Source organism: Triticum aestivum, chromosome 3B (genome assembly GCF_018294505.1).
Source record: "Triticum aestivum cultivar Chinese Spring chromosome 3B, IWGSC CS RefSeq v2.1, whole genome shotgun sequence".
Taxonomy (NCBI): Eukaryota; Viridiplantae; Streptophyta; class Magnoliopsida; order Poales; family Poaceae; genus Triticum; species Triticum aestivum.
This window is the reverse complement of record NC_057801.1, coordinates 203,442,164-203,466,452: the sequence shown is the minus strand read 5'-3', so window position 1 is coordinate 203,466,452 and position 24,289 is coordinate 203,442,164.

Below are 24,289 nucleotides of genomic sequence, written 5' to 3'. Positions count from 1 at the left end.
AAGCCATAGGAGGGCCGACTCCAGAAAGCCGGCCACAGTATGACCGACTCTGAGAATGCCGGCCATGGCATGACCGACTCTGAGAAAGCCGGCCACAGCACGACCGACTCCAAGAAGCCGGCCCCCAGCAGGCGGCCTAGATCGTGCCCTCAAAGTTTGCACCAACATAATAGCGATGGGACGGGGCGTGACAACAGTGAAACATGCCACCCCCAAATCCCAGAATGCGCATGGCTACCGTACGCCGTACAGGGCAGCCATGACCTGTCCGGCGTGGCACTGTTGCCTTGCTGACCATGACATCACCCATGGCAGGCTGTCAGTACGGCCCGCAGGCGGCGGGCCCCATCAGTCAGAGAGACACCCGAAGGCGGCCCCGTTTCCCCTAGTCGTCCAGGGACGCAGCCGGCTCTCCCCAGTCGGCTCGCTTCCTCCCTCGAAGAGTGTGCACCATTAAGGAGACAAGACGAGGTAAGGCTATAGTGAGCGCCCGCAAGGCGGCGGCACTGTAGCCACGCTTACCTCGACAAAGCCCTCGTCATGAAGGGTGAAGCAATAGTAACCAGCCCCTGACAAGACCCCCAAGCGGTGGGACCTACCTGTCTACCAGGAGGCCGGCAGTCGGCGGGACCCACTAGTCGGTGGGCCCCAGCAGTCAGCGGAGAAGCCGACCAGCGTAGACACTGACGGCTGGGCCCGCGCCCAGCCGGATTACAATTGTACCCCTGGGGGTGGGCCTATATAAACCCCCCAGGGCACCCATGCAAAGGGTTGGACTTTGATAGTTTTAGACACAACTATGAGAGGAGAAGAGAGCTAGCCTTGCCCCTTCTTCCTCCTGTCGCCAAACTGCTCAAGGAGCCTCTTGTAGCTACTTGTTGATCTAGTGATCATGCAGAGACCACGCAGAGCAGGACTAGGGGTGTTATCTCCACGGAGAGCCCCGAACCTGGGTAAGATTCGCCGGCGTGCATGTCTTTGCCTTATCCCGTTTCCAGGCACCGGCGACGTCTTATTGGCTCCCACAATGATAAGCCAACCGTTGGCATATGTCGCACCTACCACCCGACATTTGGCGCCCACCATGGGGCCAGGTGCACCATCGTCCGGAGACCTGTTTTGGACGGGAACCCTCTTCGTCCCCCGCGAGCGTAGCCATCCTGGCACACCCAATGGCGCTTGCCCCGACGCGCTGCAAGGTGTCGACGACGCCTGCGCGGCAAGCTGCCTCGCCGATCTTCTCGACGAGGCTCTAATCTCCGACGAGCCCGCGTCCGACGCGTGCACCGGCTGCCTCGAGAGCCGCCTCGTCAGCCTCCTCGACCAACTCCACGTCTCCAGCGAGCCCGCTGTGGATTTGGAGTCGGTTGGCTCCACCGATCCGATGCTTGTCGACTCCGACACAGCGTCGCTCAACGCTTTCCCCACCAACGTGGTGGTCTACGACGATCCTCTCCCTCGAGCCGACAATGGCGGCAGCACCGTCACTAAGGTGCTGGTCATTGGCCACGGAGTCGCCTCTGGCGAGAACACCCACGACGCCCTGCAGGAGGCACTGCAGGATTTGTCCGGCCCCATCCCGGGCGACGCTGACACCGAGGCGCTGGAGGCACGCTGCCTTGCCCTCATTGCGGAGGGCCATAAGCTAGCCATTATGAGACGCCTCACCGAGGCTCACCAACACGAAGTCGACCGCGCCGCCTTTGGCACGCCGCCTCCCGACGGGCCAAGCCGGGTCGGCGTCGTTCAGAAACGCAGCGCGACCATCGCCGACATGCTGGGCGCAGAACGCCCAGTCTACGCCATGCCTCTTGAGAACCTATGTGCCGCCTAGTCGGTCGTAGACGAGCTGAACAGAGTAGGGGCCGACGAGCTCCCCTACATGACCAGGCACATCCAGCAGCTGATCGACGCGGCCACAAAGCGGCACGAAGCCGGCGTCTGCGCTGAATGCCCTCCCCCACACCGAGAGCACGACGCAACATCACGAACGCCGACTGCGGGCGGAGCCCACACAAGGCAGGAAAAGGAGCCGGCTGCTAGTCGCAGTTGGACTCGAGTCACCATCGAGCGCGACGCAGAAGGCCGCCCTCGAGGTGTGGAGCGACGAGGTGATCCGCCTCCTCCTCCACCTCGTGGGGAGAGATATCCCACCCCGCCGCCTGTCACACATCCGACTCTCAGCGGCCGACTAGGTCGCCGCGAAGGAGTTGGCGAAAACGATGCCCTGATGCTCCAAGGCACGACACGCACCTGGCTCAACAGCCTCAAGCCTTACAACATCAACAGCTGGCTAGACTTCACGGAAGCCTTCATCCGCAACTTCACCAGCACCTACAAACAGGCTCCCAAGCCCCGACAGCTCTCCTTGTGCGTTCAAGGGCCTAACAAGTAAACCCGTGATTATCTTACGCGTTGGGCCGAGCTCCAGAACTCCTGCGAAGGGGTGCACGAGGTTCAAGCTATAGGGTACTTCACGGGCGGGTGCCGAGAAGGCACCCTCCTCAAGAACCGACTCCTCTGCGACGAGCCGACTACCCCCGATGAGCTGCTTGTCATCGCAGACAAGTACGCCACGGCCGACTCTTCCATGAAGACCGAGCTCCGAGTAGACGCCTCCGGGAAGGTGCTCGCGTCGGCTCCCAAGACGCCGGCTGGAGACTCCAACCGACAACCGTACCAGAACGACAACAAGCGCAAGGCTCCTATGCCGGCTTCCACCAGTCGGCAAGTGGCCATAGTTGAAGATGAACAACCCGAAGGCCGGCCCGCGCCCAAGAAGTAGAAGGGCGGCAGGCCGGCTTGGCAGCCGGCTTTCTCCTACGAGCAAGCCCTTGATGCCCCCTGCAAGTTCCACAGCGGTGTGAAGGCCTCCAACCATACTACTCAGAAATTCCATTGGCTCACGCGAATCTCCAAGGGCGAAGGGTTGGTGCCGCCTCCACCTGCTGGTCAGCCGCCTCCGGCTCCTCAGCAGCCGGCCGCTCGGCCAACAGTCAGAGTTGTTCAAGACGAGTTCCCTGATGAGCATGCCGCCTACATCATCTTTACAAGCCAACTCGAAGACCGACGAAGCCGGCGCCGACAACACCAAGAAGTCAATGCGGTCACCTCCAACAACCCCGAGTTCATGCACTGGTCGGAGAAACCCATCAGCTGGAGCCAGGCCGATTACCCAGAGGTGATGCCTTCGCCTGGCTCTTATGCACTGGTTTTGGATGCCACCCTCGTGACAGACAGGTGGGTTGCCCGATTCTCCCACGTGCGGATAGATGGCGGAAGCAGCATCAACATACTGTACCGTGACACCATGGAGAAGCTGAATATCAAGACAAAGCAGCTCATGCCGAGTCGGACTGTGTTCCATGTCATCGTACCCGGCCTGTCTTGTGCACCAATCGGCAAGATCAGGATAGATGTTCTCTTTGGAGACAAAGATCATTTCCGCCGAGAAGCAATATGGTTTGAGGTAGTGGATCTGGAGAGCCCTTACCACGCGCTGCTTGGCTGACCTGCTTTGGCCAAGTTCATGGTTGTGCCCCACTACGCCTACCTCAATATGAAGATGCCGGGTTCCAAGGGCGTCATCACCATATCCGGAGACTACAAGAAGTCCGCTGAGTGTGCGGCCGCCAGTAGCCGGCTGGCCGAGTCCCTCGTGATTGCTGAAGAGAAGAAGATGCTGGACCGAGTCGTGGCCATGGCCGGCAAGCAGCCGGCCTTGTCCCCCGACCCCAAGGAATATGAGGCTCAGTGTTCTTTCCAGCCGGCCAAAGAAACAAAGAAGATACCTCTGGACCCAGAGCACCCGGAGAGGTATGCTGTCATGGGAATCGGCCTTGACAGCAAATAGGAAAGCGAGCTCGTCGATTTCCTCGGTGAGAATCGGGACATCTTTGCATGGTATCCCAAAGACATGCCGGGTGTTCCGACGGATTTCGCCGAGCACAAGCTACACGTCCGATCAGATGCCAAGCCGGTCAGCCCTTGCGCCGCCTGTCAGAAGATAAGAGAAGAGTAGTCGGAGAAGAGATAGCCCTGCTTCTGGCAGCCGGCTTCATTATCGAAGTTTTCTTCCCTGAGTGGCTTGCCAACCCGGTCCTGGTGTTGAAGATGAAAAACCAATGGAGCATGTGCATTGACTACACCAACCTCAACAAAGCCTGCCCCAAGGATCCTTTTGCCCTGCCAAGGATTGATCAAGTGATAGACTCCACAGCCGGATGCGAGCTGTTGAGTTTTTTGGATGCTTACTCGGGCTACCACCAGATAAAATTGGACCCAGATGACCGTCTGAAGACCGCCTTCATCACACCATTCGGAGCTTTCTGCTACCTGACTATGACATTCGCCTTGATAAATTCCGGTGCCACTTTTCAGCGTTGCATGCAGAAATGCCTCCTCAAGCAACTCGGCAGAAATGCCCACATCTATGTAGACGATATTGTGGTGAAGACGGAGAAGCGCGGCACCCTGCTGGAAGACCTCAAAGAGACATTTGAAAACCTGTGCCGATTTCAGAACAAGCTCAATCCTGAGAAGTGCGTGTTCGGAGTACCAGTTGGCCAGCTCCTAGGCTTCCTGGTCTCCGAACGCGGCATCGAATGCAACCCAGTGAAGATCAAGGCCATAGAGAGAATGGAGATTCCTACCAAGCTGAGAGACGTCCAGAAATTTACCGGATGCTTGGCCTCCCTCAGCCGCTTCATCAGTCGGCTCGGAGAGAAGGCTCTCCCCCTCTACCGACTCATGAAGAAATCCACTCACTTTGAGTGGAACGACCAAGCGGACCAAGCTTTCCACGAGTTAAAGAACATGCTGTCCACGCCGCCTGTCTTGGCGGCACCGAATGAGAAAGGGCCCATGCTCCTTTACATTGCCGCCACTAGCTGGGTGGTCAGCACGGTCATCGTGGTTCAATGCCCAGAAGGAGGCCGAGCTCAGTTAGTCTAGAGGCCAGTGTATTATCTGAGTGAAGTATTGTCCACCTCGAAGCAGAACTACCCACACTATCAGAAGATGTGCTATGGCGTGTACTTTGCCACCAAGAAGCTCAAGCCCTACTTTCAAGAGCACCCCATCACGGTCTTACTGCCCCGCTGGCCGAGATCATAGGCAGCCGAGATGCATCCGGCCGGGTGGCAAAATGGGCCATTGCGCTGGCTCCTTACACAATCTTCTACCAACCCCGCACCGCCATCAAGTCCCAGGCATTGGCCGACTTCCTCGTCGACTGGGCCGAGACCCAGTACCTGCCGCCTGCGCCCGACTCCACTCATTGGCGGATGCACTTCGATGGATCCAAGATGCGCACCGGCTTGGGAGCCGGCATCGTCCTCACCTCTCCCAACGGCGACAAGCTCAAATACACATTGCAAATTCATTTTGCCGCCTCCAACAATGTGGCCGAGTACGAGGCGCTCATACACGGACTCCGGCTAGCCAAAGAACTCGGCATCCGCCGGATCCTGTGTTATGGCGACTCGGACTTGGTAGTCCAGCAATCATCCAGCGACTGGGATGCCAAGGACGCAAACATGGCGAGCTACCGCTTCCTCGTTCAGCAACTCAGCAGATATTTTGAAGGGTGCGAGTTCCTCCATGTACCACGGGCTGACAACGAGCAAGCAGATGCCCTGGCACGAATAGGCTCCACCTGGCAAGCTATACCAACCGGCGTCTCTCTCCAACGCCTCCTTAAGCCATCTGTCAAGCCGTCTCCAGAGTCCGATTCCATCTTCGTGCCGCCTGACTCCGACGCAGTCGGATCCGGTTTGGGGAGCAAAGCAGGCGGCTCGGGGACTTCGACAGGCGGCTCAGGGACTGTTGTAGTCATACCCGGCCCGGGGACTTCAGAACCCGGCCCGAGGAGTACTACAGCCGGCGCGGGGACTGCATCGACACAACAGGTGGTGGCCGACTCCAACTCTTCACCACCCAGCCCACCCGCCCTGGTCGCAGTAGCCGTTTTGACAACAGAAGAAGTCACAGCTCCATCATGGGCCCAACCCATCCTCAATTTCCTGGTTAACAGAGAGCTGCCGACTGACAAGATCTCGGCAAGACAAGTCCAACGCCGAGCCAGAGAATACACAATAGTGAACCGAGAGCTAGTTAGGCGCAGTGTCACTGGAGCCTTCCAGTGCTGCGTCGAGCCAGAGAAGGGCATAGAAATCCTCAAGGATATACACCAAGGCGAACGCGGCCACCATGCAGCCTCAAGATCACTCGTCGCCAAGGCTTTCCACCATGGATTCTTCTGGCCGACTGCCTTGGATGACGCCAATGAATTAGTCAAACACTTCAAAGGGTGCCAAGTCTTCAGCTCCAAGCAACACCTGCCGGCTTCTGCACTCAAGACCATTCCCCTCACTAGGCCCTTTGCCGTCTGGGGATTGGACATGGTGGGCCCATTCAAGACGGCGTGCGGCGGCATGACACATCTGCTTGTCGCCGTGGACAAATTTACCAAGTGGATCGAAGCGAAGCCGATCAAGAAGCTGAATGGGCCGACTGCCGTGACATTCATTGCAGATATCACAACCTGGTATGGCATACCACATAGCATCATCACTGACAACGGCACGAATTTTGCCAAGGGAGCACTGGCACATTTCTGCGCGACACAGGGTATCCGACTGGACTTAGCGTCCGTTGCCCACCCGCAGTCAAACGGCCAAGTCGAGCGAGCAAACGGCCTTATCCTCTCCGGCATCAAGCCCCGATTGGTCGTGCCACTGGAGCGTTCGGCCGGCTGTTGGCTCGACGAGCTTCTGGCCGTCCTTTGGAGCTTGCGCACTACTCCAAACAAGTCAATCGGCTTCACCCCTTTATTCCTTGTATATGGTGCCAAGGCTGTCATCCCAACTGACATTGAGTTTGGCTCACCTCGGGTCACCATGTACACAGAGGCGGAGGCGAAGGAAGCGCGAGAAGACGTTGTCGATCTGCTGGAAGAGGGCCGGCTATTAGCCCTCAGCCGGTCCGCCATCTACCAGCAGGGCCTACGCCATTACCACAGTCGGAAGGTCAAGCCAAGATCCTTCCAAGAGGGCGACCTTGTGCTCCGGCTGATCCAGCGAACAGCTGGCCAGCACAAGCTCTCGGCTCCTTGGGAAGGCCCATTCGTCATCAGCCGAGCTCTAGGCAACGATTCCTACTACCTGATCGATGCACAGAAGCCGAAGGCACGCAAGAGGGATGATTCCGGCAAGGAGTTGGAACGACCATGGAATGCCAATCTCCTCCAAAGATTTTACAGTTAAAATGCAGTATGTACCACACTACCTTTAGTACTAAGTATAAGACAACGAGCTCCCCGAGGAGTACTCGGGGACTACCCTCTTTTATCTATGAATGGTGAGTATCATGCCCATGTTATGTTATCACACTCATTTTCTCGTTCGGCACCGGGTTTGATTAGTCGGCCCGGGGACTTGCTGCCTTGGGTTATATTTAAGTTCTACCTGCAGTCAGACAAGTAGTGTGCCGGCACCCAAGCCCTCTCTTGTTGAAAGTCGCAGCTCGAAGAATCGACTGTCCGACTAACAAGAGTCAAAGGCAGGAAAGGATGCCCACATGAAAAATGGCTAAGGACTAAACGAACTTATATAACACAAGCCGGCTTCCCCCCCCCCACCCCCGCCAACCGGCTGTCAGAGCAGCCGGTTGGCCGGCTTCCCTTCTTACTTTGCTACAATCTAAGAAAGCTCGAGTACTTGCCCTCCCAGACGGCCAAGTCCTTACCCGGCCACAGACTGCAGAGCAGCTGTCCGGCTGGGAAGGCGGCGACCAAGGGAGGGCGGCAAAGGAAAACAGCCAAAAGATGAAAAGCAATTAGGAATGGAAGCCAAGCACATGCATAATTATAGTTACACAAAAGGCCTTTTGAAAGGCCGGCATTCAACATAGTTTGAATACACCCCCGGTGGGTGGAACCGCGCAAAATTAACGAAAATTGTTCAAGAAGTAACGGGCAGGAAAGCTAGGACGACAAGTCAAGCCAAGGGAGCAACAGGCATGTCGGGAAGGTTGGTGGAGACGGCAGTGTCGGCTGGAGGAGTGGCCGGCTGGCGAGTCTCGGCTTGATCACTGCCTGCTGCAGGCGGCGTTCTCGCACGCGCCTCGTTGCTAGAGGCACGATCAGGCTGAGGCTGGCCGGTCGCTCCACCGTCCGGCACGGCGTCCTCACCATCCTCCTCCTCCTCCTCTTCGCCCTCGTCGCTGGAGTCGATCTCCTCCGCCGAGTCCTCCCCTTCCGTCGGGTTCAACCCGAACCACTCCTCCGGCTGGGCAACGCCGTCTTCATTCACCTCAGGGGCAAAGGCGCTGGTGTCGATGAAGTCGGCGATCGCCGAGGCGCGCTGGATGATAGCCGGCCGCGCCACCTCCAGCTCCTCGTCAGCCTCCTACCGCCAGGTGCGCAGCTGGTCCAAGCTCAGCCCAGGGTACCAAGCCCGGACAAACTCTAGCGCCCGCCGAGCCCCACACCGAGTTGTAGAGGCCTTCCAGGCCTCGAAGCGGCCGACTGCTACCTCCAGCCAGTCGACAGTCCGACTGGGGGTGCGGGGAATCACCTCTCCGGGCCAGAGGGCGGTCAGCACTTGCGCTGTGGCACGCTAAAGATGGCGGAGCATGCGGTAGGCCGGCTGGAGCCGAGCTTGAATCGCCAGAAGCTGCTCTTCAAGCGTCCAGTTGGCACCCGGTGCGATCTCGGCCCCAGCATGACGTCGGGCCTCGCGGTGAGCTTTGATGGCCTGGTTGGCGGCAACGGAGTAGCCGGGGAAGTATTCTGCACAAAGAAGAAGGAAGTAAAACAAGTCAGAAGACGGATTAAATGACGGGGGCGAGCAAAGGGACAAAGAGGAAGGCGGCCTACCATCGATCAAATCCTCAACCCGGCCGTAGCCCTCGCTCAGCGCCTGCCTCGCCTCAGCCAGCTCGCCGCCTCCATCTCGTACTCGGCCTTGAGGGCGGCCTCGCTGTCCTGCGCCGTCTTCAAGGCCGCCTTGTGGCTCTCCTCCTGGTCGGCCAGCTTCTTGGCCAGGCGATCACGTTCCTGGGCCAAGGCGCTGCACTCGGTCTCCTTGGCGCGAAGGGCGGTCTGAGCTATGCCGAGCTGCTCCCTCAAGTCGGCATTGACCCCTGCAGACATAAAGAAGAAGAAAATGAGGAAGAAGTCGTCAAGAAAGATCCGACCCGACTGCTCAGCAGTCGTCCCGAATCTTGGAGACTACACCCAGTGGGTGCGCTGACGCGCCCCCACATGTGATAAAGAATGAAACACTTACTCCGGCTCTCCATCAGATCGGCGGCCTTCTGGCCCATCTCCCGGGCCTGGGAGTTGAATGTAGCAGCGTGGAGGTTGTGATAGTCCTACGAATAAGACAAAGGTGCAAACAAGAACAAATTGTCAAAATCAAAGTCTGCTGAGAAGTTCCAAGCCGCCTGCTCAGTAGCCGACTCGGAATTCGGGGACTACACCCACTGGGTGCGCTGATGCGCCCCCACGGAAGAAATCGAGAGCAAGAAGACTCACCCCGAATGGCCGACCGTGTTGCGAGAAATTCTTGGGTATACTGCTTCAGCGCGGCGGCCTGGGACTGAAGCCGGGTCCGGACGTCCTGCGCCGCCACATTTAGCACCACCGTCCCACCGCCCGGCGTCCACCCCGGAGAGCTGACGCTGGCCATCTCCAGGTTGTGAGACCACGAGCTGGAGCCCGCGGCCCTCTGCGGCTCCGGCTTGGAAGTCGCCTTCCCTGCGTGCCGACGAGTCGGCGAGAGGACTACGAGGTCCGCCCCCACGACCGGCTCGCCTCCAGCCGGCTGTACAGGCAGCGCTTCTGGGTGGCCGCCTTGGCCCGTCCCGTCCAACGGCGGAGACACCGCTTCGCCCTCCGAGACGACTATGTTGCCCCCTCCCTCTCCATCGCTGGCTGGTCGCGGCCGGCTTCCTCTGGCGGGGGCACCAGGATATCTGGGGCCACGGTGCGGACGGGGATGATGAGTTGCGGAGGCTTGTTACGTAGGGCCTCCGCTGCCCTCTCTGCGGCCGTGGCCTCCGCCTGAGCCTTGGCCGCCGCGTCGGCCTGCGTCTCCGCCGACTCTGCCTCATCTCCGGGGCCGCCCTGGCGGCGGCCGCCCTCTGCTCCTCCTCCTCTCGCTCCTCCCACGCCTCCCGCGCGTTCCGCTCCGTCGCCGCCTGGAGCTCGGCGCGGGGGTCCACGCGGCGGGAGCTTGAAGATCCTCCCGCCCCTCCGACTATGGAGGCGGATGTAGTCTGCTCGAGAGGGAGCGGAGCCCTGCTCTATAAATCAAGAAAGGCTCAGAAAGATGCCTACTGAAGAGAAGAAAGAAGAAAGACGTGCGAGAATTAATACTTACGCCTAAACCGCTGGCGGCTGCTTCACCGCCTTGCGTAAGCGGGCTGCCTTCGCGGCCGCCTCGTACCGCTTGGTTGCCGTCGCGGTACCCTTGGGCTTCTTCGGCCGACTGCCGAAGAGAGTCGGCGCCGCCCGGCGTTTCCGTTTGCCGCCTCGGGCAGCCGGCCCGGTGGATGAGCCCGCGCCTTGATGGTCGGATGCCGGCTGGCGGCGCGGAATCGGCTCGGCCTCGTTGTCGCCCGGCCAGTCCTCGAAGGTGGCGGAGAGCCCGGAGCCGCCTGTCTCGCCGCCTCCCCCTATGGCGTCGTCGTCCAAGGCGGCTGCCCCCAAGTCGGGGTCGTGAAAGTCGTCCGCCGCACGGTCGGGAGCGAACTCGCGTTCCGCCCCGCGGTCCCGGCCGGCTGATGAAGGAGGGGATTCTGATTAAAATAAAAAAGCCGACTGGTTGGAAGCCGGCCAGAGAAAACTCGGCAACAAGAAAAGAAGAAAAGAAAGGAGGTTTACCATGGGCGGTGGATCGACACGAGAGTACGGTGCCTTGCCATACTGCCAATCCTCGGTGAGTTTGCAGTTGGCGATGTAGTTCACCATGTAAGATACCTCGTCGTGAGGCATCTCCTTGGTGCTGAGCCGGCTTGGGTCGAACCGGCTACTCATCTGGCAAATCAGATGAGGGAAGCCTTGGAGCAGGAGCACCTGGCGCTCTAGGAAGGCGGCAATTAGATCGGGCCCGGTCAGGCCCTCTGACTTGATCAGCACCCGAAGCCGGGCCACAGCGCTAGCCCCAGCCGGTGTCAGCGACCTGGCCCGGTAGGACCATGAAGGCTGTCTCCCAGCCGGCGGGCTGGCTATCTAAGCCGGCAGGTTGACGTAGTCGCCCTGCGGGGCGACGTTCTTCACATAGAAGTAGGATTTCTGCCAAAGCTTCACCGACTTGATCAGCACGATGGCCGGGAACGGGTTGTCGGCCGTCGTTCGCCGCATGGCGATGAAGGCGCCACATGGAGCTGGCACGCCCGCGACGACAGTGCCGAGCTTGGACTGGAAGAACTCCCCCCACAGCTCGATGGTGGGGAGGATGCCGAGGAAGCCTTCGCACAGGGCGACGAAGGCCGACAGCAGCACCACCGTGTTCGGAGTGAGGTGGTGCGGCTGGGGATGATAGAACTCGAGAAACGCGTGGAAGAAGCCGCTCGGAGGAAGGTCGACGCCGCGCAGGCAGTGCGAGCGGAAGATTACCCGCTCGCCCTCATCTGGCGCCGGCGAAATCTCACCCTCCGGCGCGAGCCGGACCTGCACGTAGTCCTTGCCCGGCAGCCACCGCGTCTTGCGGAGGAAATCAATGTGGTCCTCATGGACATTGGAGCCGTCCCAGTTGCTCGATGTTGGAGCCATGACGACGGGAAGGCAACATGGAACGCACGGCGGCGGAGAGCGCCCAATTCAGTGGCGGCAAGACTGCGATACGCCAAGAAGAATGGCGGAGCAGTGGCGCAGCAAAGAACTGCTGTTGCGGCGACAAAGAGAAAGAAGAAGGAGAGAGAGGTGGAGCGGGAGCGAGCGCGCGTGCACCTGCCGCTCTCCCCCCTCCCCCTACTTGTAGCCTCACGCGGTGAAGCTGAGGAGGCGAGGCGGGGGCTACGTGGGATTAACTCCGCCCACTCCCCCACGTCCCGCGATTACCGCGCCTTGACGGCGTGCGGAAACCGCCGCTGGAAGGCGAGCAGCCAGTTCGGGCCACAAAGGATCCGCGCTTGGGCCGAGGCGTGGTAGTGGCAGGCCTCGGTCTGCAGCGGCGTCCCGTCAAACGCATGGGCTGGCAGGCCCTTCCACCCGGAGGGTGCCACGTGGCGCGCAGGCGGCGGGCGGTCAGCCCGCAGCCTGGCTAGCGCACCAGCTGGTTCCCGCCTTCGGATTTCGAAGAAGACTTCGCCGAGAAGGCAAGCATAAGTGAAGCCGGCTCCAAGCTGCCATCTCTTCGTGATAGGAAGCTGATTGAGCTTCTAGTTCCCTTCTCAGCCACGAAGCACAACCAGCTTCGGGGACTACTGTCGGAGTAAATGACCACGGGTAGCCCATCCGGCTCCCCCTGGCTCTTCAAAAAATAGTAGGCCGATCAAAACCTTCGAGCGGCCAAGACGCGGGGCCGCCTTCCCCCGGCCGGCTACCCCGGAAGGCGGCCCGACCCTAGAATCCTCATAAAGAAAGCCATAGGATGGCCGACTCTAGAAAGCCGACCACAGTATGACCGACTCTGAGAAAGCCGGCCACGGCATGACCGACTCTAAGAAAGCCAACCACAACACGACCGACTCCAAGAAGCCGGCCCCCAGCAGGCGGCCTAGATCGTGCCCTCAAAGCTTGCACCAACAGAATAGCGATGGGATGGGGCGTGGCAACAGTGAAACATGCCACCCCCGAATCCCGGATTGCGCATGGCTACAGTACGCCGTACGAGGCAGCCATGACCCGTCCGGCGTGGCACTGTTGCTATGCTGACCATGACATCACCCATGGCAGGCTGTCAGTACGGCCCGCAGGCGGCGGGCCCCTTCAGTGAGAGAGACACCCGATGGCGGACCCGTTTCCCCTAGTCGGCCAGGGACGCAGCCGGCTCTCCCTAGCTGGCTCGCTTCCTCCCTCGAAGAGTGTGCACCATTAAGGGACAAGACGAGGTAAGGCTATAGTGAGCGCCCGCAAGGCGGCGGCACTGTAGCCACGCTTAGCTCGACAAAGCCCTCGTCATCAAGGGTGAAGCAACAGTAACCAGCCCCCGACAAGACCCCCAAGCGGTGGGACCTACCTATCTACCAGGAGGCCGGCAGCCGGCAGGACCCACCAGTCGGCGGGCCCCAGTAGTCGGCGGAGAAGCCGGCCAACATAGACATTGATGGCTGGGCCCGTGCCTAGCTGGATTACCATTGTACCCCTAGGGGGTAGGCTTATATAAACCCCCCAGGGCACCCATGCAAAGGGTTGGACTTTGATAGTTTTAGACACAACTTTGAGAGGAGAAGAGAGCTAGCCTTGCCCCTTCTTCCTCCTCTCGCCAAACAGCTCAAGGAGCCTCTTGTAGCTACTTGTTGATCTAGTGATCATGCGGAGACCCCGCAGAGTAGGACTAGGGGTGTTATCTCCACGGAGAGCCCCGAACCTGGCTAAGATTCGCCGGCGTGCATGTCTTCGCCTTATCCCATTTCCAGGCACCAGCGACGTCTTATTGGCTACCACAATGATAAGCCACCCGTTGGCATATGCCGCACCTACCACCCGACACTATACTACATGCATGTATGGCTGGTGTAAAGCTCTACGGTTTCAGTTTTGCATAAAGCCAATTTTTCCCTACAACAAAGGAATAAATTTTATTTAACTATCATGGTGGTTGTTAAACATTGAGAAGGTTCACCCAACTCAATCCCAATTAAGAATCATCATTAATCCAACAAAATTAATTAAAGTAATATGATGAGATTCACATGATAATCCAAGTACTAGATACTCAAAACGTCCATAACCGAGGACACGGCAAACCATGATTAGTTTGTACACTCTGCAGAGGTTTGCACACTTTTCCCCGCAAGACTCAATCTCCTCCGTTGGGATTCTCGCACTACATGGTGTTTGAGAAACGGATGATCGAGACATAGTCTTTCAGAAGTGTTTGCACCTTATGATGGGTAGACAGTTACACCTACTTTCCCCTACATCTCCTAGTCTACAACTGTAAGAGTTCACACGACTTAATCAAATATGCTAGAGCCCATAGTAGCTTGCGGCTGCACACGGAAGTTTCTAGCATGAACAATCTCATAATCCCTTTGAGCCTGGGTGGCGGTCCATAGGAGAATCACACGGTACCCCAGGATTTCCATAAAAAAATAGGCAATCACTGGGTTACCCAGGTGCCTCAATCCACCCAGATGTGTATTAAAGTTGCCACCTTAAGTAAACCATTAATTAACAATCTCACATCTGTCATGGATACACTCACCCAATACACCTCTACTAGCATAGCATAGCAATGTAAGCAAACGTAGAAGTAACTATCAAAGGTTTGATAATAAAACAGGTAATAGGTTCTACCTCATCTACTTCCCAAAACCCACATATTAGTCAGATCCTAATCATGCAATTGTTTGAAGATTGATCTAATGTAATAAATTTGGGTAGTAAAGAGGTATGATCAAAGTGTTACTTGCCTTGCTGATGATCCGTGAAACCTAGAGATTCGAAGTAGCAAGCGGCGCACTCCGGGTACTCTATCGCAAACAAACAAGCATCCAATAAGCACTCATCTAATGCATTGGTAAGACTCAAATAAGAGATCTAACCAGAAAGTTCAACTTAAGAACTCCGGTTTGCAAAAAGAATTAAATCAAACGAAGCAACGAAAGTCAAACGGCGAAAGAAACAAGCTTCGTTTACTAATCTGGACCTAAGTCAAATTTTATAGTAGCAAAAACTTGTTTGAGTTGGTTAAACGGAAAGAGGGTTTCGAGACGAAATTCTAGGCGCTTGAATTGCCTGATTTCGATAAACGAGCAAAAAGTTATACTAAAACGAAAATCGGATCAGAAATCGCGATTAGAAAATAATCGCGGAAAATCTGAGAAAAAGAAAAACGGACGAACAGGCTAACGAATGAACGTTCGCTGTCTGCGGCTAAACGACGAAAACCATTCGTTAAAACATACGTACGGACAGACGTCCGTTAAATAACTAAACCGAGAAAAACCGACGAACCGATCTAACAAAACGGATCTAGGGTTTTAAAAAAACTGAACGGTTTTATTAAAAAAACTGGAGGCGGCGGCGGTGACTACCTCGTCGGGTCCGGCGGGACTCGGGGCTCTGGCGGGGCGGGGAGGCGGCGGCGGCGGCGGAGGGTAGCGCATGAGCGGGCGGCGGCGGCGACGAGCGTCGGCGGCGGCGGCGGGGCGGGACGGGGTGGCGGGGCGGGACGGGGTGGTAGCGGTGGGGCGGCGGGGTCTTTAAGGAGGGGGGCTCGGCTTGGGGAGGGGCCAAGGCGGCAGCGAGCTCCCGGACTCCTAGCCGGAGTTCGGCTCGGCCATGGCGGGGGCGCGAGCAAGGCGGCGGGCGGCTGGGCCGGCTGGGCCTTCGGCCCGGTCGGTCCGAACAGTTTTTTTAAATATATTCCACTGAAACTTCGATAAATCCTAGAAAATAAAATAAAATTCTAAAAATGCCAAAACAAATTTTCGCCGTCTAAATAAAATATTTAGAACGAGATGAACATTTTCTTGGCCCTAAAATGCAATTTTGAAAAAAGTGCAATTTTCCTAAATTCAAATAAAATAGCGATAAACTCCGAAATAAAATATTATTTTATTTTATTATTAAATCCTCAATATTTCTTTGTTCTGGGAAAGTCATTTTATCCCCTCTCTTTTATTTTTGTATAAGAAATATTCAGAGATAAAATAATTAAAATCAAATGATCCTATTTTTAAAATTTGAGAAAACTCAAATATGAAAATAACAAAATCTCCATCTCTCTCCGTGGGTCCTTGAGTTGCGTGAAATTTCTAGGATGTAGAAAGCAATAAAATATGATATGCAATGATGATCTATTGTATAACATTCCAAATTGAAAAATTGGGATGTTACAGCTAATGAGTTAGTTACGGGATGATGCATTGCGTAATGAGTAAAGAGACTTGCCGGTAACGATATTGAACTAGGTATTGAGATACCGACTATCGAATCTCGGGCAAGTAACATACCGATGACAAAGGGAACAACGTATGTTGTTATGCAGTTTGACAGATAAAGATCTTCGTAGAATATGTGGGAGCCAATATGAGCATCCAGGTTCCGCTATTGGTTATTGATCGGAGACGTGTCTCGGTCATGTCTACATAGTTCTCGAACCCGTAGGGTCCGCACGCTTAAAGTTCGGTGATGATCGGTATTATGAGTTTTTGTGTTTTGATGTACCGAAGGTGGTTTAGAGTCCCGGATATGAACACGGACATGACGAGGAGTCTCGAAATGGTCGAGACGTAAAGATCGATGTATTGGATGACTATGTTCGGACACCGGAAGTGTTTTGGGAGGTTTCGGACATATACCGGAGTACGGGGGTTACCAGAACCCCCGGTGTGTTTAGTGGTCCTAATGGGCCCTAGTGGAGAAGAGGAGGGGCGGCCAGGGAAGGCCGCGTGTCGAAGTAATTGGACACGGATACCCCGAAGACGGCGAGACGATATTTCAAGACATCGGGGCTAGCAAAGCCCCTCAGTCCGACTTCCCGGTCGGCTGCTGACTGCTGCCTGCCGACTCCACCACCTGGCCGACTGCTGGCTGCCGACTGCGCCACCAGGCCGACTGCTGGCTGCCGACTGTGCCACCGGGCCGACTGCTGGCTGCCGACTGCTCCACCAGGCCGACTGCTGGCTGCCGACTGCGCCACCGGGCCGACTGCTGGCTGCCGACTGCTCCACCAGGCCGACTGATGGCTGCCGACTGCTCCACCAGGCCGACTGCTGGCTGCCGACTTCCCGGTCGCCCCTGCCAATTGATGGCTGCCGACTGCGCCAACCAGCCGGCTGCCGACTGCGCCAACCAGCCGGCTGCCGACTGCAGCCCGACCCGACACCGACAAGACCCCGACGTGGCGGCCATACCGCGAACGAGACGGCTGTACCTCAATGCCATCATGTATAGTGTCACTTGTCCCCTGGCACTATTTATGAAGTGACCCAGGGGACAAGCATGATACCCACCATGCCTTGCTCCCATACCACCACATAGCTTAGATAGTAAGCTAGTCATGCCTATATAAAGGCACACATCCATCCATCCAGAGGATGGACACTCACGGCCACATTCATTTGGCCACAAGGCCACTCACGGCCACAAGCCATGGCCATGCATGGCCACTAGAGCCGGCCACACGCATGCATATACTAGATCAGATGCACTTGGCACTGATCCCAGATACAGCTCCAGGAGCACTTTGTACCGCCCGATGTACACCCCAGATAGATACACTCAGACATGCAGCAGTAGGAGTATTATCTCTCCGGAGAGCTCCGAAGCTGGGTAAACCACCGCGTGTTACTCGCATACCCGCTCCCGGGCCTATCAGCAGCAGTCTTACCCACACACTAAGCCCTTGTGGCATATGTCGTCTTGCAACACCCCCCGTGAGAATACGACGACATTTGGCGCCCACCGTGGGGCGGTACTATGCTACCGCGCTGCTGCTGGTTTCGCTGTCCGGGCGGGACCATCTTCGTCATCTCCGGCGTGGCGTCGCGCTGTCTCTCTGGTAGCGCTCGGGGGCTCGACTTCAACCCGCCCCCGGAGCGGCCGCGTGAGACGGCGCGCCCTCGCCGTCATCCTCTGCGTCTTCACCACCGCGGCGTCACGCCGTCCCTCCGATAGCGGTCGGGGGCTCGACATCGACATGCCCCCGGAATGGCCGTGAGGGGCGCCGCGTCCTCGCCGTTGGCCTTGCCTTCTTCGTTACCACCATTGCGACGCAGGCCGTCCGTCCGCGTGCGCGCCGCTTGCAGGGCCTCGCTTCGGTCGGCCGTGTCCGTCCACGCACCGCTCGCGTCTTCTTTCCTCCGCGTTGCGCCTTGCTCCGGCCGACATGCGCGCTGGCTCCTTCATATATCTTCTACAAGCTAGCTAGATGCATCAGTTAACCATGGTCAAACACTAGCCACGTGCAAGTCATATGCGCATATGATAATGGCCATACAAAAGCCAGATAATCCCCGTATAAATTTCCGTACGCTGCTCGTATGCTATCCAAACAGCACCTTGACGCAACCCAGCGCGCTGCTCGGCCGGCGGCCGCACGCCCGACCGTCGCGTCTCTAGCTCCTCTCCCGCGCGTCGTTCGCCGCGCTGCCGCCTTGCTTTTTCTTGCACACGCCCGCAGCTCACCCGAGCCACTGGCTCGGCTGCACGCATCGCCTCGCTGCTTCCCCGAGGCCGTCCTCCTCGCCAAGCCAAGCCTGCTGCTCGGCTGCGGGCCGGTTTCGCTGGGTCGCCGGGAGCCGGCCTCCGCATCGGGCGTCCGCACCAATTCCTCCGTGAGTACACCCGACGCCCGCCACCTCAGCTCCGCTCCAGCCGGCCCCGCGCCGCTGCGCCGACTCCACCCGCAGCGCCGGGTTCGACTCCTCCCGCACCGCGCCGGGTCCGGGTCCGGCTTCCCCCCTCCGACTCGGCCGCGCTTGCTCGCCGGCTTCGCGCGACCCGCCCGTCCGGCGTCCCGCGACCCGGCAACGCTGGCTCGCGCCCGCATCCCGGCGCGCTGCTCCAACCCTGCGCCACCTCCTGCTGCTACTGCTGCCCAAGCCGCACCCCGCGCAGGCCGGCTTGCTCCCGCGGCCTCCGCACGCCCAACTGACTCCCACGCCTGGCCGCATCCCGCGCTGGCCGGCCCCAGCTCCGCGCGCCCCGCTCCGTCTGGCCGTCTCAGCGCCCGCCGGCTCCGGCCTCACGGCCCTCCGCCTCCTCCGCGAACCCGGCTAGGGCCGGCTTCCCCTGCGTCCGCGCGCGGCCGACGTGCTCCATCTCCGTCGCGGGCTCCCCGTGGTCCGGCTCCGCCTGGCCGCCTTCGCACGCACCCGGCCGGGTCGCACGCTCCGTCCACCTCGCCGGGTCCGTCTCCGTCTGCTGGTCGGCCCTCCCGCGTCCCGTCCACCAGCGGGGCTCGCCCGCCGACCCTCGGCGTCCCAGACGCCGGCTCGCCCGACCACGTCCGGCCCCGCGCCTAGCCGGGTCCGGCTCTGGGTCGCCGCCCGCGCCCTGCTCCGCGGCTGTCCGGCCGTTTGAAAGAAAGAGAAGTCAGTGGCCGGGTACCCATGAAGAAAGAAAAAGAGAAAAGAGGTCGGATGCCCGTGACAAAAAAGAAGAGGCCGAGTGCCTAGTGGTCGGCTGGAGAAAGTTGCCGGCTGCTCGCGTGGCCAGCTGCTGCCAAAAAGGAAAAGTCAATGGCCGAGTGCGAAGCCGGCTCCAAAAAAAAAAGAAAAAGAAAAAGAGAAAAAAAGTGGCCGACTGGTGGTGTCCGGCTGCTCGCATGAAATCGGACAAAGAGAAGAAGAAAAACCGTCTGTATGTCCGTCCGCCTGCTTCGCCACTCGGACGGCCAGACATGACCCGGCCTGTCTGCCCGCTTCAACGCCTGGCAGGCAGGAGCGCCGGCCTGGCCGCCTGTCCGCCTCGCCGCCTGGCCGGTCAAGACCGACCGGCTGGACCCTCCTCCAGCGCCCGAATCTCGGGGGCTATGCACAGCGGATGCGCAGACGCGCCCCCGCGAAGAAGAAGACAAAGTAGTTGCCGGGAGATCCGGCCCGACTGCTCGGCAGTCGGCCCGAATCTCGGGGGCTACACCCAGCGGGTGCGCTGACGCGCCCCCGCGAAGAAGAAGACAAAGTAGTCGCCGGGAGATCCGGACCGACTGCTCAGCAGTCGGACCGAATCTCGGAGGCTACACCCAGCGGGTGCGCTGGCGCGCCCCCGCGAAAATTGCAGACAAAAGAAGAGTTTTGTCCAGTTGCCAGCAGCCGGCAGAAGAGAAAAAAAAAAGAAGAAAAAGGGCATTGCAAGACGCCTCGCCGCCTGGCCGGTCGAGCCTGACCGGCCGGGACCCCTTCGAGCACCCGGAGGCTCAAAGGCTACACCCAGCGGGTGCGCCGACGCACTCTGCGAACGCTAAGCCGCGCCGGCTGTCTTGGGCAAACTCCGCCTCGGCTACACGAAAATCAATGTGAGCTCCTCACCCGCATATTTTTGCACCGCAAGAGCACGAATAATCCCGAGCGATTGATGGCCTACTGCTGGCTGCTGACTTCCCGGTCGCCCCTGCCGATTGATGGCTGCCGACTGCGCCAACCAGCCGGCTGCCGACTGCGCCAACCAGCTGGCTGCCGACTACAGCCCGACCCGACACCGACAAGACCACGACGTGGCGGCCATACCGCGGACGAGACGGCTGTACCTCAATGCCATCATGTATAGTGTCACTTGTCCCCTGGCACTATTTATGAAGTGACCCAGGGGACAAGCATGATACCCACCATGCCTTGCTCCCATACCATCACATAGCTTAGATAGTAAGCTAGTCATGCCTATATAAAGGCACACATCCATCCATCCAGAGGATGGACACTCTCGGCCACATTCATTTGGCCACAAGGCCACTCACGGCCACAAGCCATGGCCATGCATGGCCACTAGAGCCGGCCACACGCATGCATATACCAGATCAGATGCACTTGGCACTGATCCCAGATACAGCTCCAGGAGCACTTTGTACCGCCCGATGTACACCCCAGATAGATACACTCAGACATGCAGCAGTAGGAGTATTATCTCTTCGGAGAGCTCCGAAGCTGGGTAAACCACCGCGTGCTACTCGCATACCCGCTCCCGGGCCTATCAGCAGCAGTCTTACCCACACACTAAGCCCTTGTGGCATATGTCGTCTTGCAACACCCCCCGTGAGAATACCACGACACCGCGCGCCCCCTCCCCCTCTACTCCGAATAAGAGAAGGAGGAGGGGGGCGACGCCCACCTTTCCTTCCTCTCCTCTCTCCCTTCCTTCCCCCTCCTACTCCAACTAGGAAAAGAGGGAGTCCTACTCCCGGTGGGAGTAGGACTCCTCCCAGGTGCGCCTCCTCCTGGCCGGCCGCCCCCTCTCCCTTGATCCTTTATATACGGGGGCAGGGGGGCACCTCTAGACACAACAATTGATCTCTTGATCTCTTAGCCGTGTGCGTTGCCCCCCTCCACCAGATTCCACCTCGGTAATATCGTAGCGGTGCTTAGGTGAAGCCCTGCATCGGTAGCATCATCAACACCGTCATCACGCCGTCGTGCTGATGGAACTCTCCCGCAAAGCTCTGCTGGATCGGAGTTCGTGGGACATCATCGAGCTGAACGTGTGCTGAACTCGGAGGTGCCGTACGTTCGGTACTTGATCGGTCAGATCGTGAAGACGTATGACTACATCAACCGCGTTGTACTAACGCTTCTGCTTTCGGTCTACGATGGTATGTGGACAACACTCTCCCCTCTTATTGCTATGCATCACCATGATCTTGCGTGTGCGTAGGAATTTTTTTGAAATTACTACGTTCCCCAACAGGGACCCTGATAGCAGACCTGGAGGAGACATTTGCCAGCCTGCGCAAGGTGGATCTTCGGCTTAATCCCGAGAAGTGTGTGTTCGGGGTGCCCTCAAGCAAGCTGCTTTGCTTCTTGGTGTCACTTAGAGGGATCGAGGCCAACCGAGAAAAGGTCGAGGCGATAGAGGACATGAGCCCCCCACAGACCCTTAAGGAGATGCAGAAGCTGGCGGCTTGCGTAATCTCGCTTGGGCGTTTCATTTCCAAGCTGGGAGAGCGCGCCCTACCGTTCTTCAAGATGATGAAAAGGAAGGAGCTGTTTGAGTGCACCCCGGAGGCGGACGCAGCCTTTCAAGACCTCAAGAGATATTTGACCAGCCCACTAGTGATGGTGGCACCGCGCCCTCTCGAGCCCCTGGTGCTCTATCTAGCAGCCACCCCTCACTCAGCCAGCGCTGCCCTGGTGGCACTTAGGAAGGAATGACCATCCAAGAAACATCAGCAGGATACATAACCATTAAGCAAAACACAGCACCCTCAGGACGATGTGTTTGGGTCCTCGGCTGACCCGGTGCTCGACCTTCCTCCCGAAGCCACGATCGACCCCACGGCCACTGAGGCTCCCAAGGACGGGCCTCGCGAAGCCATGGAAGACTCGCGCCCTCAAGAAGAACAAGACTGCGCCGGTGCCTCCCCCCTCGTCGAGCACTCTGTCTACATTGTCAACACGGTGCTAAGGGAGGCACGAGCGTGCTACCCCATGCCCCAAAAGCTCTTGCTCGTGCTCCTAGTGGCCTCCCGAAAACTGTGCCACTACTTTCAGGGCCACCCCATCAAGGTTGTTTCAGCATACTGGGGTGCTCCGGAGCCCAAACGCCGCCGGGCGAGTTGGTGAGTGGAACATCGAGCTCCAGGCGTTCAATCTCGAGTTCAGCACCACCAGGGTCATTAAGGTTGCGGCCCTGACTTCGTGGCCGAGTGGACTGACACTCCCGACCGCGGGGAAAGCGAGGACCGCTCCCTCTCGCCAGGGCACGAGGAATCGGACGGATGGATCATGTACTTTGACAGAGCACTCGCGTGACAAGGTGCGGGAGCAGGGGTCGTCCTCATCTCACCCACCAAGGACAAGCTCTACTACGTGGTATAGCTCTGCTTCCAGCAGGGCGAGAAGGTCTCCAACAACATTGCAGAATTTGAAGGCTAGCTCGCCGGGCTCAGGGCCGCGGCAGTGCTGGGGGTGAAGCGCCTCACCATCAAGGGCGACTCTCAGCTCCTCGTCAATTTCTCCAACAAGGAGTACACGCCTAAGGACGGGCACATGGAGGCATACTTAGAAGAGGTGCGCAAGATGGAGAAGCGATTCATGGGCGTGGAGCTGCAGCATGTGCCGCGCGGAACGAACAAGGAGGACTTGCCTCAGGAGCGGACGACATCGCCAAGAGAGCCTCCCATAGGCTCACTCAAGAGCCGGGGTGTTTGAGGAGTGGCTCTTCAAGCCATCTACGGCTCCCCATGCCAGGACTCTAGCACCGCCTCAGGTGGACTTGCCTCAGGCACCACAGACGGCCGCCCTGGCTTGTTGCCACCCCTCGGGGGCCCTCCTGCTGCTTGCGCTAGAGCCTCAGGAGGGGTGCTGGACTAAAGAGTTCAAGGCGTACCTGCTACAAGGGACCCTACCGGAGAAGGAGGAAGCCGAGCGCGTGGCACGTCAAGCCACCACGTACTGCACCCAGGATGGTGAGTTATATGGCAAGAGGTCCAATGACATTTCGTTGCGGTGCATCTCCAGGGAACAGGGGCTCGAGCTGCTAGCGGACATACATGGAGGGGACTGTGGGCATCATTCTTCATCACGCACTCTGGTGGGCAAGGCGTTCCGCAGCGGCATCTACTGGCCCACCACGCTCAATGACGCCACAGAGCTGGTGCGCTCCAGCGAAGCATGCCAGTTCACGCCAAGCAAATCCACCATCCCGCGCAGGGCCTCCAGACAATCCTGCTCACATGGCCGTTCGTGGTCTGGGGGCTGGACATCTTGGGGCATTCCCTCGAGCTCCAGGGACCGGTACCTCTACGCCGCCATCGACAAGTTCACCAATTGGGCGGAGGTAGAAGCCATGCGCACTATCCTAGCTGGATCGGCCATCAAGTTCATCAATGGAATTGTGAGCCGGTTTGGGGTCCCCAACCGCAACACCACCGACAACGGCTCACAGTTCACCAGCAACCTTTTCAAAACATACTGTGCTAACCTTGGAACGCAGATATGCTACGCCTCAGTGGCACACCCACGGAGCAACGGCCAGGCCGAGCGGGCCAATGTAGAAGTCCTGAGGGGGCTCAAGGCCAGGACCTTCAAGAAGAAGCTCGAGGCATGCGGCAGGGGCTGGCTCGATGAGCTATAGTCCGTGTTGTGGTCCATCCGCACCACCGCGACCAAGCCAATGGGAGAGACGCCGTTCTTCCTCATCTACGGAGGAGAAGCGGTTCTCCCTCACGAGGTTAAGCATCACTCCACGCGGGTCCTGGCATTCGACGAGGCACACCAGGACGCCATGCAGGGGATGGATCTCGTGCTGGGGGAGGAACGCCACCGACAAGCCTCGCTCCGGGCGGCAAGGTACCAACAGGCGCTACGGCGGTACCACTGCCACAGCGTCCCCAGGATGTTAGAGGTGGGAGACCTCGTCCTGAGGCGGGTGCTCTCCAGGGAGGGGCTGCACAAGCTCTCTACCATGTGGGAGGGCCCATTTAGGATTGCCCTTGTCTCCAGGCCTGGCGCCGCA